This window comes from Lycorma delicatula, chromosome 1 (genome assembly GCF_047948215.1).
Source record: "Lycorma delicatula isolate Av1 chromosome 1, ASM4794821v1, whole genome shotgun sequence".
Lineage (NCBI taxonomy): Eukaryota > Metazoa > Arthropoda > Insecta > Hemiptera > Fulgoridae > Lycorma > Lycorma delicatula.
In genome coordinates, this window is record NC_134455.1 from 376,581,678 (window position 1) to 376,598,925 (window position 17,248).

The window sequence follows — 17,248 nt, forward strand, 5'->3', positions numbered from 1 at the left end:
TATATATATATATATATATACACTATTCATATATATATATATATATATACACTATTCTGTATAAGATTGTTGCATTGTGTGTATGTTTAAAAATCATTTATTTCAAGGATGTTAATAAAGATTTTGCTGTATAAATATTCTAGGATGTTGTTTGATTTAACATTAGAAATATCTGTACAGTAAGTCCCTGCTATAACAGGACCAATTGAGGGAGGTCGTCATCCATTGTTGGGAAAGTCCGTTATATAAAATTTCAAGTACAATATTACAATGTGACTATGTTCAACGGTCTACACAATGCATATATTCACAGTTCATACCTTATTTTAATGCTGTACGTAACTAATAAATTTGAATTAATTTTTTTTTTATTGTACTTATATTACATAGTCCAAACCAAGATTAGAAGTTAAGACAAAAAATGTGTAATTTAAGAGAAGGAAATGAAAATACGTAAACGCAGAGAAAAACTAATTGTATTTTATTACACTTACAACTATACACTACAGTACACAATAATAATTTTAAAATATTGATTATGGTAAATTGAAAAAGAAATTTGATATGTACAATGTTGTGATTTAACCTACTGATGTGAAGTTGACTGAAATGGGGAGTAAAAATTTTCAATTCTTAATTGTTTACATGACTGGGTTTTCTTCTTTAAAATAATAATTTCTTTAAACCGTCCAAAATTTTTATAATATGACTGCACATCTTGTTCCTGCGATAAATTGATTTTGTTGTTGTGATCACGAACACTAGAAAGGCTGGGTTTTTTTTAAATCACCTCTTCTTTTTTTGGCCTCATAAGGCTTTATTAAAGAGGTTGTGTTGGGTGGTAAAAATAAACATTCAATTTTGCCGTCATAACTAACCAATTTTTCTGGTACAGGATGTGCTGGAACATTATCTAAAGTGAAAACAGTCTTTACTTTATCAGCAGGTATTTTGAGAATGTGTTCTTGATGCTGTCTTACTACAGGAATGAATTTGTTAAAAAATCAAGTTTTCTTTTGATGGGAAATTTACGATCACCCGTAGTATGGACTTAGTTCCTTCTCATTACCATTTGTTTAGGAAATTGAAATAATTTTTGAGTGGTAAGTAATTTTGATTTTGCACTTAAAAATGCTGTTAATCAGTGGCTAAATGGAGTGGTGGGAGAAGAATACGATGAGGATATATTGAAGATGGTATATCACTACTATAAATGTCCTAATTCATGTGGCAATTATATAGAAAAGTAGTATAAGGTATGTGGTTTAAGAAAAATAAAAAGTATTTATAAAGTTTTCAGAATAAATTTTTTTACAATGAAACTGTCTTTACTTTAGAGATAACCTCTGTATATCAAATGAAAGCCCTATTCTTAAGCTTTAAAATGACAAACGTCTCAGGCATGTACCTTTTAAAATTTTCAAATTACTAACGTTTAAGTATGTGGTGGCGGCAAGCAAATTATGAAGTTTTTTTGGCACTTGAAAAAATTTATATCATAAAAAGGGATGGCTGAAATTAAACAATGTATGTATAAGTATCTCAGTTTTTTTTAACTGAAGAACATTTCCATTTGTGGGTTACACATTCATTTTCTTGCTTTTGATGGTGACAATTTAGCTGGATTTTCTTCCATTTTAATAACTTTTTTAACTTATTTTAAGCAGGTTTACAAAATCACTAACACAAGCTACACAATCACTGAATTTATCCAATTAAGATTATACCCTAAAGAGTGCTCATTTGATTACTAGTTTCATTTCTATTGGTTGAAGAAGCGATTGTTGGTTTTGTAATCATATAAAGAAGTGGAGATTACTTATTTTGCAGTGAACACCAATTTTTAGAAGCAAATTATTAGGATTTTAATGGTTATGACGCAAACGCTATTAACTATCTAGCAGATATAGTCCTAAGCTCTGTGTAGATCAAAAAACGTTCTAATTCACAAAAGATGGAGATTGCTGATTTTGCAATGATAATACCCCCTCATGTATAAGTACAGCTGGAGTTATGCTTGTAATGGTGTTTGTGATAGTTCTTTGAGGTGATTAATGTTTTGGTTTTTTCTTGATACACCATGGGCTCCAAATGCTCTCAAAGATAAAAATAAAGTGGGGTGCTAGGAACCTGGAGGCCACTCAGCAGGACCATGCCGAACTATACAAGCATCCAGAAATAACTGATCTAACCATTAAAATATGTGAATACCAAAATGAGATGGAGCTCCATCTTGCTGAAAGTAAACATTTAGCAGGGATGGAAAAGTATGGTCCAATGATTCTGTCACCTTGTATCGCAGCCCGCACAATCACTTTAGCAGCACTTTGAATCCTCAATAGACTCATCTGGTGAAGGTTACCATTAATCTAATTTAACGTAGGTTTTGCTGATTAACCTCTCAGTTAATGTAAACAATGTTTCATCAGTAAATAAGATCTTGGTTGAAATGTTGGCATCCTTGTTAAATTTGCTTAATACCCATTTACAGAATTCTATTATCTATCTGGGTCGTCTTCACTCATATACTGTACCTTATGCAATTTGTATGAATTCCATTTGTTTGTTATCAAAATGCAGCTTATACTCAATCTGCTAACACCTTTTTTTGCAAACAATTTTTATTTTTGTAGTTCTTTTTGTAAGCGTGAGAGTATCTGTTGTTGAGAGTAACTGTTGTGCTGTCATTGCTGGCTATACATCTTTGACCACATCTCAGTTGATCTGTAACACTTCCAGCTTTTAGAACCTTCTAAAAAGTTTTGCCATAGTGTCTTCTGTGATGTATGCTCCATGTTTTTTTTTAAAATTTGATTGCAATCTTGCAGCTGCTTCCTGAATTGGTCCTTGCTGTGGTTTCAGTTTATTGCTCTTTATTCAAATGATCTTTATCCAATTTTTAAGATATCTGAAGTATAAGAAAGTAAAATGTTAAATAAAAATGGTTTTCATAAAAAAATGTTTATATTTCCTATGTATAGAAACTTATGGGACACTTGAATATGTATTTTAAGCATTTTTTATTATCCATATACATAAATGTGTATAAGATAACATTTTAATTGCTCTACTTATTTGAATTATTTACTCTTCTTCAAGTCTGTTTGTATGGGTTGTAGTGATACAATATTTTATAAAATCTTGGAATAATGTTATACTTTTTAACCCTGTGAGTGGCTACAGTATTTATTCAAATGCCAAGCCTTTTTTGGCATTTTAGGCCCTTTTTGAAAATTCTATAAAAAATCTCTTGAAAATCTTAGCTACATCATATTACGTACTGTTTTGTTCAGAAAACTTGGAACTTTTTAGCTGTATTGTTGACATGTTCATTTGAGAAAATAATCTAATGAATAAATAAATTTTCTTACCTTATTTTTTTTTATTTGGAAATTACACATCTAGATCAGTGTTTCTCAACCTAAAAAAAGGTTGAAAAAGGTATAAAAAAAATATAGTAGACCGGTAAAATTTATAGAAAAATATATAGACCCGGCAGATCCACAGCTTAGATTTTTTGACGAGCAAAAAAAAAATACTATCATTTTTATTTTATTAGTAATTAAATTTACATATTCATAATATTAATTAATATCATCTCTATTTATAAACAACAAAGTGATATGTAAATGAAATCAGAGAATAAATAAAAAATTATTTTAGGTTTTATTTAAAAATAGGAACTACAAACTAATTGTAAATAATGAAAGTGAAAAATTTATTGTTGCTCATTTTGCACAATTGTTTCAATTTTGGGTTGTAAATTACTTAACCTAATCTATTTATAAATGAATTTAATTAAATTTGGATTTATAAATCCAAATTTAATTAAATTCATTGTAGAAACTGTGTTTTTTAATATTATGTTTGCACTCAGTTTCAAGAGACATTCTTGGTCTTCGTTTCTTAAATTTATATTGCAGTTATTCTCAATGAAAAGATTAGTTATCCGTAAATTCATCTCCTGCAAGTTTATGTTTACAGGAAAATATTTTTCAAATCTATCATATAATGACTGTAAATGTTGACTTACTACACTCAGATATTAATTCCTTTTTTTTAGTAATAAAATCGTAATTAGAAATACATCAGTATTATTTTCTTTAAAATTTAATTTTTTTAAATGCATCAATTTTTTTAAATAAATTAAATTAGTTGTCATACTTCCCTGTTCCCTGCAAACTTAAATTTAAGTCGTTTATGTAAGAAAATATGTCACTTAAATATGCCAGTTTTGCAATCCAATACATATTGGAAAAACATTTTGATAATTGTGATTGTTTTTTTACCAAAAATATCTCCACTTCAGTCCTTAATTCTTAAAGTTTTGTAAGCACTTTTGCTTGCGGGAGCCATCTTACTTATGCATGAAGTAAAAGATGTTGGTGTTTGCTCCAAACTCTTGATAAAGAATGGCAAATAATCAAGAGTTAAAATCGCTTTTCTTTACAAAATTAACAATTTTTGTCGATTCCAGGAGAACACTTGTTTCATTCAGGTGACATATTTCTGCCTGTTAAGTGCTGGCGATGTATTGTGCAATGTGTTAGTAATATGTCAAGAGAAATGATTTCTTGAATCCTGGGGTATTCCATTTTAATTCAGCAAATTATCAGTGCATCACTATTTATGATTTTGATATTTTGTTATAACTACCCACCTTGTAGTGGCCAAAAAATACTTCTTTTTTTTTTATTTTTCTTGAGTAATAGATTATTTTCTAACTTGCCAACAAGTAAAAACACCCATTTTCATCACTTTTTCCATGACCTGTAGCATTCTTATTTTACATCTTACAGACTGTAAAAAAGGGCTTTTTGGAAAGAGTAAAGATAGAACTTAATCTTAGCATACTCAAAATTCACTTTTACATTACCAAATCTTGTAATGTTAATTGAAGTTATGTTTACAAATTATTTTTTTCAAATTTTGGGCCCAAAATTAATAATGAAGAGTGTAAGGTAACAGGCCTGTTTTTTACCTTTTAACTCTTAGGTACTAGTAGTACTTACAAAAAAATTGGATTGTTACTGAATGTCCTTCATTAAAAAAAAATGGCCCCAAATCATAAGATTTTGAAAAGTCTCATTTTTGGGGCCCAAAACCACATATGGGACAGATGGTAAAAATCTGAAATGTTTACAGCAGTAAGTATTTTTTATGTACTTCTAAACTGTATAAAATTTATTTTGTTACCCAAAGGTGTTGACAAGTAATGAAGCCAACAAAACCACTAAAAACACCATTCCTTCTAACTGTAAACATATAAAAAAATACTGATGTTATGATTTACAACTAAATTCATCAGAATGAATAAATTGATAATTAATAAATAATAATTACAAAATGATAAACAATTAAAATACATAACAAGTTCAATTAATTTACCTTATTTTATTCCTGCTAATGGAAGTTATGAATAAATCTTGCACTTTTTGATAACAAACTTAACTAACATAACTTAGTGCTCCTGCCATTTTTTTAAAGAGTAGAATGATAAGTTTGATATAATTCAAATATTTGAATCATAATGATAAGATTCAAATGTTTGAATGCTCCAGCTGCTTGGTAATAAACTTAAAATATTAATTTTTCCTGGGCTGATGTTACTGTTTTCATTTTATCCTTTAATTTAGTGATTAATTCTTGTATTCCCTAACTAAATCAGCATAATTTTGTGGTATTAAACTGGTTTATTCTGTAGAAATATTTAAATCAAAGGAATTGTTTAATTTACTGATAACTGACTCAGCTATTTTTGTAACTTTATTTTTTTAAATTGTTCCATTGCACTGCTCGATAATTTTTTAACCTTAATGGGGGAAATGCCAAATGCTGAACAAGCTTTATTTACAGAATCAAATATAGCACATTGAGGCTCAAATATATCTTGACATTCTGGTTCGCTTTCTGTGTATCATCTTGTGGTTTTTGTATTTTGTTCACAGTGCTCTGCCTGGGAATTAATTTTAGAGTTGGATTGCTTATTGAAAGTGTCAAAAGATATTTCTTGAAGAGATTTCGTAACCACTTTAGGGTGACAGCTAAATAAGTCAAAACAACTTTTCACATTAATATGAAAATATTTATCTAAATATTTGCTTTTATGAAAAGTACAGATATTTTTTTCAGTACATCCACTTCTTAAAGACATCAGTGTTATTTGCTGTTCTTTAAACTCTAAAATATCATGAAGTACTGAAGATGATCTATTGTAAGTCAATTTGTGACATACTATTACAGTGTGAATGCCAATTGAACACTCCACGGTCCATTTTTATGAAATGCAAGGGTTCTTACAATAACAAATTATAAAAGTACCAATTGCACCTCACTTTGTTTTATTCCAGCTTCTCTACAGCAAAAATAAAAATTACTCTAATTAATAAAATTAAAAATAAAATAGGTTCACTGCTAATAAAATTACTTTATAAACAAGTGTACATTACCTAACCACAGTATTAACATTAGCAACAATACAAAATATCACATCGAAATCAAAATAATAACTGAAATCACAATAATAACTTATACAATGTTTACATTCAGGATTACACCAACATTCATATCCATGCATGTCTATTCACTTTTGTGTTAAAACACGAGTTTGTCTGTATACTTCAAGTAACAAATTATCTAGAATATAAGCCATCTCATTATAGACATATCAGAATATTTTGTATAGTAGGCCTATATTATTATCTGAAAAAGTACATGCTGTGAATCTTTTGGATACATTGTTCACAGTTAGAAGAAAACTGTGTTTTTAACGGTTTTGATGGCTTCATTACTCATCAACCCCTTTGAGTAACAAAATAAATTTTATATGGTTTTAAAGTACGTAAAAATTACATACTGCTGTAAAGATTTCAGTTTTTTGCCACCTGTCCCCCACATGTAGTCTTTAAGTCCCAAAAGTGAGACATTTTCAAAATCTTATGATTTGGTGGCAATTTTTTTTTATTGAAGGACATTCAATAACAGTCCAATTTTCTTTTTATAAGTACTACTAGTACACAACAGTTAAAAGGTAAAAAAACAGGCCTGTTACCCTAAGCCCTTCATTATTTTTGGCCCACAATACAGTAAACGTAACTTCCGTAAACATTACAACTTTTGGTTATGTAACAAAATGAATTTTGAATACACTAAGGTGAACTTCCATCTTTACTCAAAGCCCTTTTTGATGTCTATGTGATGCAAAATAAGAATGCTACAGTTCTTACCTTTGGCAAGCTGGAAAATCATCAATTGCTCAAGAAAATAATTTTTTAGAAATATAAAATATTTTTGGGCCACTACAAGGTGGGTAGTTATCATATGATAATATGATAAAATTAAAAATGTGATGCAATAAAATTTTTGAAAATATGTTGACTTAAAATGGAATACCCTTTTTTTGTTTCTCTGCAATGTTTCTTAGCCATATTTGCTGCTTGGTCGGTACACAGACCATTACAAGTTTTTCAGTTTTTGGAATGGTTATTAATATATGAATTCAATGAATAAAAAATTGCTGAACTTGTGTGAGAATCTAACCTTTGCAAAATAAAAATTTTTCTTTAATCTCTTCAGAAGAATAGTCAATGTACCATATATATAACTGAGCAGAGTAGTAGGGTAGACTAGATTAGCCCTAAAGGCTTGAGAAGTGGGCAGAATTTATCAATTAATTTCAACATTGATTTTGTATCATTAGGTGGTCAGCATATTCATAAAGATAATGTGGGTAGTAACTTTGAACAAATTAAATAGAGGGATATAAATTTTTGTATTTAAGGAATAAATGTCAAATTAATGTTCTTAGTGACATAATGCATTAAATTTTTTTTTTTTAAATAATCACAGTACAAAGGTTGTTAAACATAAATTGATTAGTTTATTTTTTTGTAGAGGGGGCTTTCTTTCCTATACAAAGGACAATAATTACCAAGAAAAACTAACCATTAATTTCTCAGACTTTCCTTATAGTTCAATTTTATTGGATATTAAAGTATTAGGCACAAAATATGTATACATTTTCCATATAGTACAAGTTGTGAGGTATCAAGTTTAGCCTCCAATGGATTGCAATGTTGTTAAAAAAAAATTCTTGTTTTACAATAAAATTCAATTACTCTTGTTTAAATAACAGTTCCATTGACTATGAAGCTGTAATTGGGCTTAGTAACTGTTACTAAGTTGTACATTATTAAAATGAAAAAAGTAAATAAATTAAAAAAAATTAATTAATATTTTTATTTTAAAGATTCTTATTTTCTAGAAATTATTTCTGTTTCAAAGCACATGAATATATGTGTGAAATATATACACAATAGATCTTCACAAAACAACTTTCCGTAATTTGTCGTACGGCAAATCTTCTAAATTCAGGAATATTGCTAATATTTTAAGTTTTCTTTTTCAATTTTTTATGTCATTGCTGTGTAATTGGCTGATACAAGTCAAAATCAGATAGGTGAGTATTTTCAGATTCCAAATTTTCAAAAACTTACTTTGAACATTAATTTTAATTTATAAAAAAAAAAAGCACCATATATGTCATAAAATTATTTTGAAAATAACCAAGCAAAAAAGTCATTTTTTTTTTATTTATAGTAAGTTAATTGCATAAAACCATGTATGTGGGACAAATATTAGTCATTTCGGGAACGGTTTTTAAAAATAAAAAAATAAAAATGATAAATGTAACACTACAATAATAATAATAGATGTTTTGCGCAAAGGCAGGTTTTCACATGGCCGCCCTCCATTCTGCTCGATTCTGTTCCATCTCTTTCATTTTATAGTAACTTCCTTCCCTTTTTATATGTTCTATCATTTTCATTCATCTCTAACCTCTTGCTTTCCTCCCTGTTACAAATCCTTCCAATGCCGTCACCAACAGGCAGTCACATCTCAGCCAGTGTCCCAATCAACTGCATTTTCTTCTTTTTATTATTTTATTTAATAATCGCTGTCTCTTCTCTCACTCTACTAAGCACCTCCTCATTGTGAACTCTCCCCTTCCAGCTGATCTTTTTCCATCCTCCCACATTTCAAAGGCCTCCAATCTTCTCTCCTCTGCTAATAGTCCATGTCTCTGTCCCATAAAGGGCCACACTCTACACAAAACATTTCGCAAGTTTTTTCCTTAGTCGCAGATCTAGTTTGCTGCATAGCACTCCTCATTTTGTTGAATGCTTCCTTTGCCCTCTCAATTCTTACTTTAACTTCCTGATTACACTTCATATCTTCCTTAATGATGCACCCCAGGTACTTGAAGGGTGCCACTTGCTCAACTTTCCCCAAATCCTAATTTTTGCCCTTTTAGTTGATTTCCTAATTATCATACTTTTTGTCTTCTTCGTATTTATCTTCATCCCATACTCCTTGCAGGTTTGATTTATTCTTCTCAACATTTCATTCATCATGTACTCACTCTCTGCCAACACTGCCATGTCATCAGCGAACCTAACGCACTCTATCCTCCTTCCTCCAATATTTACACTCTTATTACCAGTTAGACTCTTTTCAATTATCACTTCCAGGTAACAGTTGAACAGAGTCTGTGACATGCAACATCTCTGCCGTACCCCTCTCTCAAGTCTGCTTTCCTTCGATAACTCATTCCCAATTTTTATTTTTACCTTCTGTAACAAGTACAGATTTCTTATTAATCTCCTTTCCTTCTAAGCGACTTTAACCCATTCCACCCTGTCAAATGTCTTCTGCAGATCTATGAAGACCACATAATAAATCTCTTTCGTTTCAGTATATCTGTCTCTAATCATTCCTATTAACCCTATTGCATCCCTTGTTCCTTTCCCCCTTCTAAACCCAAACTGCTCTTTTCCAATTGATTTCTCTAGTCTTCCATAAAGTCTCCCATTCAACACTCATAGTAGTATCTTAGATGCATGCGATATAAGGCTAATGGTCCAGTATTCCTCACATTTCAATGTATTCTTCTTTTCGATTGGGACCATAATAGTAGTCACGAAATCTTCCGGCCAATCACCACTCTCATATATCAAATTACACAGGCTTATGATATCCGTAATTCTCCTTTCCCCTAAACCATTCTATAGCTCAGCCGGTACTTCATCGACTCCACATGCTTTTCTGTTCTTCATTTCCTTTAAGGCTTTCTACCTTTCCCTCCATAATGTAACAGCCTTTCTCCTCCTCACTCCTGATTTATCTTCAATTCCTAGGATTTCTGGTTTTTTATCTTCTTCGTAAAGTCCTTTCACATAACGTTTACATCTACCTAGAACCTCGTTCTTACTATCAACCACCTCCACATCTTCTGTCGCTATTTCCATTCTAGTTTTATTCTAGTTATTCTATATTTACTCTTCAAACTTCCCTACCTACTCCAATTTCTGAATATCTTCACACCTCTCCATCAACCATGTTTACCGCGCTCTTTCCATCTCTTTTCTTAATTCATTATTTAGTGTCCTGTACATTTTACCCTCTTAGTCTGCTTTTTACCCCCAGCATCTTTGATGGCATTTATTAGATCTTCCTTCATATATATCCATCTTGTGTTTGGATCTGTGTTCTCTTCCATTCTCTCTCTATTTACCAAATAATTCTTTAGCCTTTCCCCTTGTCCCCATCTTTCAGTACCTTCCTATTTAACCTCTCTACTCTTTTTCCTTTATTCACTCTCTTCAACCTCATCCATAACTCTCCCACCACAAGATTATGGTCCGAATGTATATCTACACCTCGATATGCTTTAGAATTTTTTAAATAATTTCTATACCTGTTTTCTGTCCTAAAGTAATTTTGATGTTCATGTCCACTCTTGATGTCCATGTGTATCGGTGTCTCTTGTGGGCTTGGAGTAGCGTATTACCAATTACCAAAGAGTTCTCCTTACAGAAATCCACCAATCTTGTCCTACTTGCATTTCTTATATCTAACCCAAAGTCTTGCACAACATTTCCCTCTGATCCTTCCCCTACCACTGCATTCCAATCTCCCATCATTATAGTGCTCCTCTCCTTTCCCTGTCTATCAGTTCCTGAATCTTATTATTCTTCAATCTCCTCATCTTGATGTTGGCTTGTTGACATATACATTTGAAATATGTTTATTTGAAAACTACGTAGGTACAACTTGAAAACTATGAGACTGTACAAGACTAGACTTCATTTACATTCATAGATATCATTCTCATGCATCGTCTGAAGTAATACCTTAACGGCGGTTCCAGAGGCTAAACAGAAAAAGAAGGACCTTCTTGCATGAGATGTTCAAGAACTGAACGTAACCGATTCAATGTCATGCACTTGGTTGGCTACCTATTCAAGTTTTTAATAGATTAATAATCATTGAAATTCTTCATACTTTATTTTATCTAGCAGAAGTTTCATGTATAATTCATTATTAATGAGTAGCAATAGTCAGTTGTTTTCCTTGATAGTAATGTTTGCTATGCACTCATTCTCAGTGATTAAGAGTCGCGGTGTCTCTAGTAGTAATGATTATTACTACATATAGTAATTACATATATGTCATTGATGTATTATTTCATTTATCAATGAATAATGATAATAAAACAATAAATAAGCGTTTGAAATATCAGAGACAGTTAATGATAAAAAAATTGCATAAAAACCGGTTCTTAGTTTTAGAATTCTATTCTGTTTTATAAATAAAAATTTATTTTGCCTGTTTTTATACTGTAGGACTGTTTTCTCTGTTAGAAGTAAATTTCAATCTATAAAGGCACACAGGATACTTCCTAATACAGGTTTACATTCCCTGTATTCTATAGTTGTCACTTTCTTGGGTTTCATTCTGGATACATCAAGAAGCAACAAGCGACCGAGTCGGTTTAGGCATGTAATTTAAAAGTTATCTTTTAATTATCGTAACATAATTTGCTTTTAAAATGATAGTAAAGTATAAACTGTGCCAAACTGTTAAGCATGTAAAGCGCCAAATTGTTACTTGGTTTAAAGATTCCGAGTTGCAATATAATCTCACGAATGGATGCAGAAGTTGAAAACTTTAACATAAGATGTTATGAACTTATTATTTATAAATGAAATAATCTTCATGGAAGAGTATGTAAGAGGATAACAAGACTAATACCACACTTAACTGTTAATAAAACATTCAACTAATAAAATTATCAATTGTAAACACATAATTTTTATAATTAAACCGCTAAATTTATCATCACAGCTCTTTGAACATTCTAAGTTACGGCAATAATACAAAATTCTGGATAAAAGTGATGTTCTTAAGGAACCCCGAACCAGTTCTTACATTGTTGTTTAAGTTTTGAAGGAAATGCAGGTTTTACTGGATCTGTTAATCCCAAAATTATCGATCGCTAATATGCCGGTGCAATTTGCACAAAAATATCATGATCTTCCAAGAAATTGTGGGTTAGATTAATGCCCAATGACTAGAGAAATCTTACATTTTCTCTGAATGGAGTTATTTGTCTCATAATACAGTTTCTCCAAGGGTAGATTGTTCTTCTCATCGTTTCTTCAAACTTTTTTTCGTTAACAGTTTTAGTTTTCCTTAATCTCGAATCGTTTATTCATTATTATTAGCTTGATGGATATAGCATCTGACCTAGTCATGTTTGGATTCATATTAAGAATGCCGGAACTTACATCAATGGTATTTTTTTATTACCCATGACAGAACAGAGGCAGCTTATGTGTTTGATGTAAGAGCTTTTGTGTGTATGTGTCCATTTGTCCATCCTCAAAAACTACTGGACCGATTTTGATGTGTTTTTGTATTACATAGATATCACTTCACAGCAGGTTCTTGGACATGTTTTATCATTATAGGCCAGCAGAAAGCGCTGCAATAGTGTTTCTCTATAACAGCTGGGCTAATTTTGATGTGATTTTTTACATTACCTAACATAGGTATCACTTCAGAGTAGGTTCTTGGACGTATTTTATGGTTACAATACACCAGTGGGCGCTGCAGTAGATATGTTTCTTCAAATTAGCTTTGTGGGGTTTTTAACATTTTTAATTTTATCACTTGTTTTTTCACAATGAATTACGTAAAATAATTACTGTAAAATAGTCCTGATATTAAAATTCATTGTAGCGTGAAGCTAGGTTTATTGATTTTTTAAAATTATAATTCGGGTAATAAGAAGTCACGAATTTTAAGAGATCACATAATCAAATTCTAATAGCTTCAATTGTGAAGTAAACAGCTGCATCTAAAGTAAACAAGCATACTCCTTCAATAAACTAGACTCAGTAAATTAATATAAAAAGCAGCTCTGTTCATATTACTTATATAAAATTATAAAACATAGATTTGGCCACTAGTAGGATTGTACCTGATCATTAATCCATAACTAATGAAGTAACTCGACCAGTATTTTTTCTTTCTATCGATTAAAGGTAACCGATATAATTAGGGCGAGGCAAAGTTTTTTTTTAAAAAATCACACTTATATATTTAATTTCACTTCAAAGGAAAGACTTTTTGCAGTTTCAATTTTAAAAATATTTAGAAAATTAATCATATAAATCGGCACAATATTTTAATGATAAGATTTACATTTACTATTTTTTAAAGGGTACTTTTCTACTAGATGGTATTAACCCCTAGTTAATTTAAATTTTAATGTAATATCTTAATATTACATTATTTTTATATGTAAGTGTTTTTGTAAAGATTAAATATAATTATATACTACACATAATTATATATATATAAAATTATAATCGATGTATATTTTTATAAAATTGATATTACGTAAAAAAAATATATATATAAACAAAATTGTCTTTTTACATATATAAATAAAATACATATGAGAGAGAGAACAGAGAAACCACATTATATAAATATTTTAAAAATATATATTATTTATAAATAAAAATAGTGAATTTGTATTTACATGATACTCTAATTATTACTCTATAATGTGCTAGTTTTGGGAATACTTTACCTTGGTGTTAGTAAAAATAAAAATATTGATGGGTGCTTCTTTGCACATCTGTGCAAAGTTTTTTTTTTTCACAGATTAACATTTTGTGAAATTTTGTAACATATTAATAAATAATTATTAACATGCAGCTTACTATGTCTTATGTAAGTTAAATATAGTGTAAACAGTTAATCTGATTTATTTGAATGTTTTTGATTAATGTTAAATCAGTTAAGTGCATTCATGTAACCCTTTAATTGTATAATCAATTTAAACAATTTTGACAATATTTTTAGGTCGACCTTGTCCTGAAATGATTAATATATTAGCTGAATTAAGCTGGACTTCACATCCACAGATTAGTATGTCTTCTACAGAACAATCGATACAACATCATTCTGTCATTTCAGTCAGGCAAAACAGCAATCAAGATCCTGAGTCAAGATTAATGAGTATCATTGATGAATTATGTAATCAACAAGGTACTCAGCCGTATATAGACATCAAATTTTCAGTGTGTATTTTATTTTTTAATACATTATAATTATATATATATATATATATATATATATATATATATATATATATATATATGTTGAGCTATGTGTTTAATTGCAGCTTATTAAACATTGTACTTGTTATCAAGGTATTTGTAGCACCAAAGAAGATATATTATTTAATTTTAAATTTATATTAATACCTTGTAGTAAACTATCCTTCTAAAATTAGAATTTTGGAATGTAGGACAAACATAACCTTTGCTAGTAGCAGTTACATTACACCTCTTAAAATTGTTCTGTGAGCTCTATCTGTGTACAGTTCTTACAAAAAAAGGTTAATTTTTAGTAATTCTACTACTAGATAGTGGTAAAAATTGTATCTAAACTTTATTAAGGATTGTAATCCATATAATTAGGTTAATAAAAATATCTATTACAATTTTATATCAGAGCATTATAAATAAAAAATCATGTTGCAATAAAATCCATATTAAATAGGGTTGATATTAATTTGGATAATGAAAGCCTGGATAATCATTAGATTACATGAAATACCTTATATAGTAAAAGTCATATATGAGAGGTTTTGTAATTACGAGGGACGTTCAATAATAACGAGACAAATTGTTGCAGAGAAAAAGATGTTCATTCAGTGACAATGAAGCTTTTTGAGGGTCAAGTTGCCAACCTTGGGAACACATAATTAATTTAAACATAACCGCTTTTGTTGATTTCAGAATGTCAGGTCTGCTTGAAATGTGTTTGCCAGAAAAGCAATGTTCAGTGATAAGATTTTTGCTATCAGAAAGTGTGTAACTGGTGTAAATTTACTGAAGAAGTTGAAACAGGGTGGTGAAAAGTGCAGTAATATGTGTAAGTAGGTGGAACAGTTTAATTCAGGCAGAACAAGTGATAAGGCAAAAACAATAGGGTGCTCTCTCAAAAAGTGTGAAAATTCTCTTGCCTGACAACACACGCTCCACATTGCTTAGAGAATGGAAGAAATGCTCAAGATGTTTGTTTGGGAGGTGATGTTACATCCTCTTTACAGCCCAGACTTTGCTCTGTCTGATTTTCATTTGTTCGTCTCACTCAAGACTTTTTATGCGGCAAGAAGTTGAACAACGAAAACCAGTACACGAGTGTTTCATACAGCAAGGTAAAGACTTCTATGCTGTAGGAATCAGAAAGCTCACAGAACAGTGGGACAAGTGTCTAAATGTTGATGGAGACCAATTTGAAAAGAAGTGTAAGTTTCATTGTCATTGAATAAAATTTTTTTTTTCTCTACGTCAATTTGTGTCTAATTATTGAACGTCCCTCGTGTGTTGGATATACTTACAGATTTATGATGATGCAGAATGGATTTATTTATACTTTTCTCTTTAAAATTATATATTATAATTGAACTTTATTAATATAATTTTTTTTTTTTATAAAACTGCAATGTTGCACTTTTAAGAGATTAAACATGGAAACTTAAGTTTTAATTGACATAAACTTTTGTAAATATTTTATATGAGTGTAGCATTTTAGGTAGAAATAAACAGCACTTAGTTTAAAAGGCATTAAATTGCTTAAAGAAAAAAATGGTAATTTTTTTTTTCACTTTAGTTTATTAAATCATTTGGGAGCTGCACAGTTGCTTAAATGAATAATGGCTATTAAATTTATCAGTATAGTATTTATTTAATTGGCATTCTAAGAAAGTCAACATATTTTCTTCATCACATTCAGTATCCTGCTTCACTTGAAGTCGCAATCTCATCAGTACCTAGAATTTACATCACTGTTGTCCACTGCACAACAGTTGTTAATTGTATAAAACATTTCCTATGGTTTTTAGGAGCCTGTAAGAAAATAATATTCTATTGTATCTTTGTTACATTGGTAAATTATTAATTATTTCAGACAATATTTTTTCCCAGGCTCTGTTGGTAATTGATTGCATCTCTTTAATTTACATCTTTAATATTGATGGTTTTATTAAAACTTTGATTATGTTTTAGGGAGCTATAGACTGGCGGAGTCATTGTTCCCATTGCTGGAAGGCTTCAACCGGTAGGGCTTTTAACTGGTCGGTCACAGTCTTTTGAATGTTCTCCAGAGTTCCGAAATGACATCCTTTTAATACATGTTTCAATTTCGGGAAAAGGAAAAAGTCACAGAAACTCAAATCAGGTGAATAGGGGGTTGAGGAACCGTAGGAATGCGTTTTTAAGTAAAAAATTCTGTGATGGAAATGACCATGTGACACGGGGCATTGTCATGATGAAGCATCAACTTGTCTATAATGTCTGGTCTCACGCCAATCACTCTTTTCCTGAGCCTTTCAAGGACACCTTTGTAAAACACTTGGTTGACAGTTTGTCCTGGAGGAACAAATTCTTTATGCACGATACCCCTACTGTCAAAAAAGCTAATCGGCATGGTTTTGATCTTTGATTTGCTCATTCAACATTTTTTTCGGTCGACGAGATGATGGGAGTGTGCCACTCTTCACTTTGCCGCTTTGTTTCAGGATCGTATTCAAATATCCAGGATTCATCACCTGTGATCACACGACTGAAAAATTCTTGGTCATTGTCAATCCTCTCAAGACGATCAACGCACACGTTTCTTCGATTGTCCTTCTGTTCTGTAGTGAGGTTTTTCGACACCAATTTCGCACAAACCTTTAGCATGCCCAAATTGTATGTCAAAATGTGATGTATGGTGAAAGTGTTTAAATTTAACTCTTCACTCGTCATCCTTATTGTTAAACGACGGTCCGATCTCACAAGAACCCTCACACGCTCAACGTTTTCATCAGATTTTGAAGTTGAAG

At 30.5% G+C, this 17,248-nt stretch overlaps 1 protein-coding gene across 1 annotated transcript in view; it reads left to right on the forward strand.

The window, feature by feature from the left end:
• The window catches only part of LOC142317287 (uncharacterized), a 39,752-nt gene extending 25,297 nt beyond the window's left edge, over positions 1 to 14,455 (forward strand). The window contains exon 7 of the mRNA XM_075353713.1: positions 14,218 to 14,455. The gene's annotated coding sequence lies outside the window, so the exon portion shown is untranslated. The remainder of the gene's footprint in view (positions 1 to 14,217) is intronic.
• Positions 14,456 to 17,248: the final 2,793 nt, after the last annotated feature.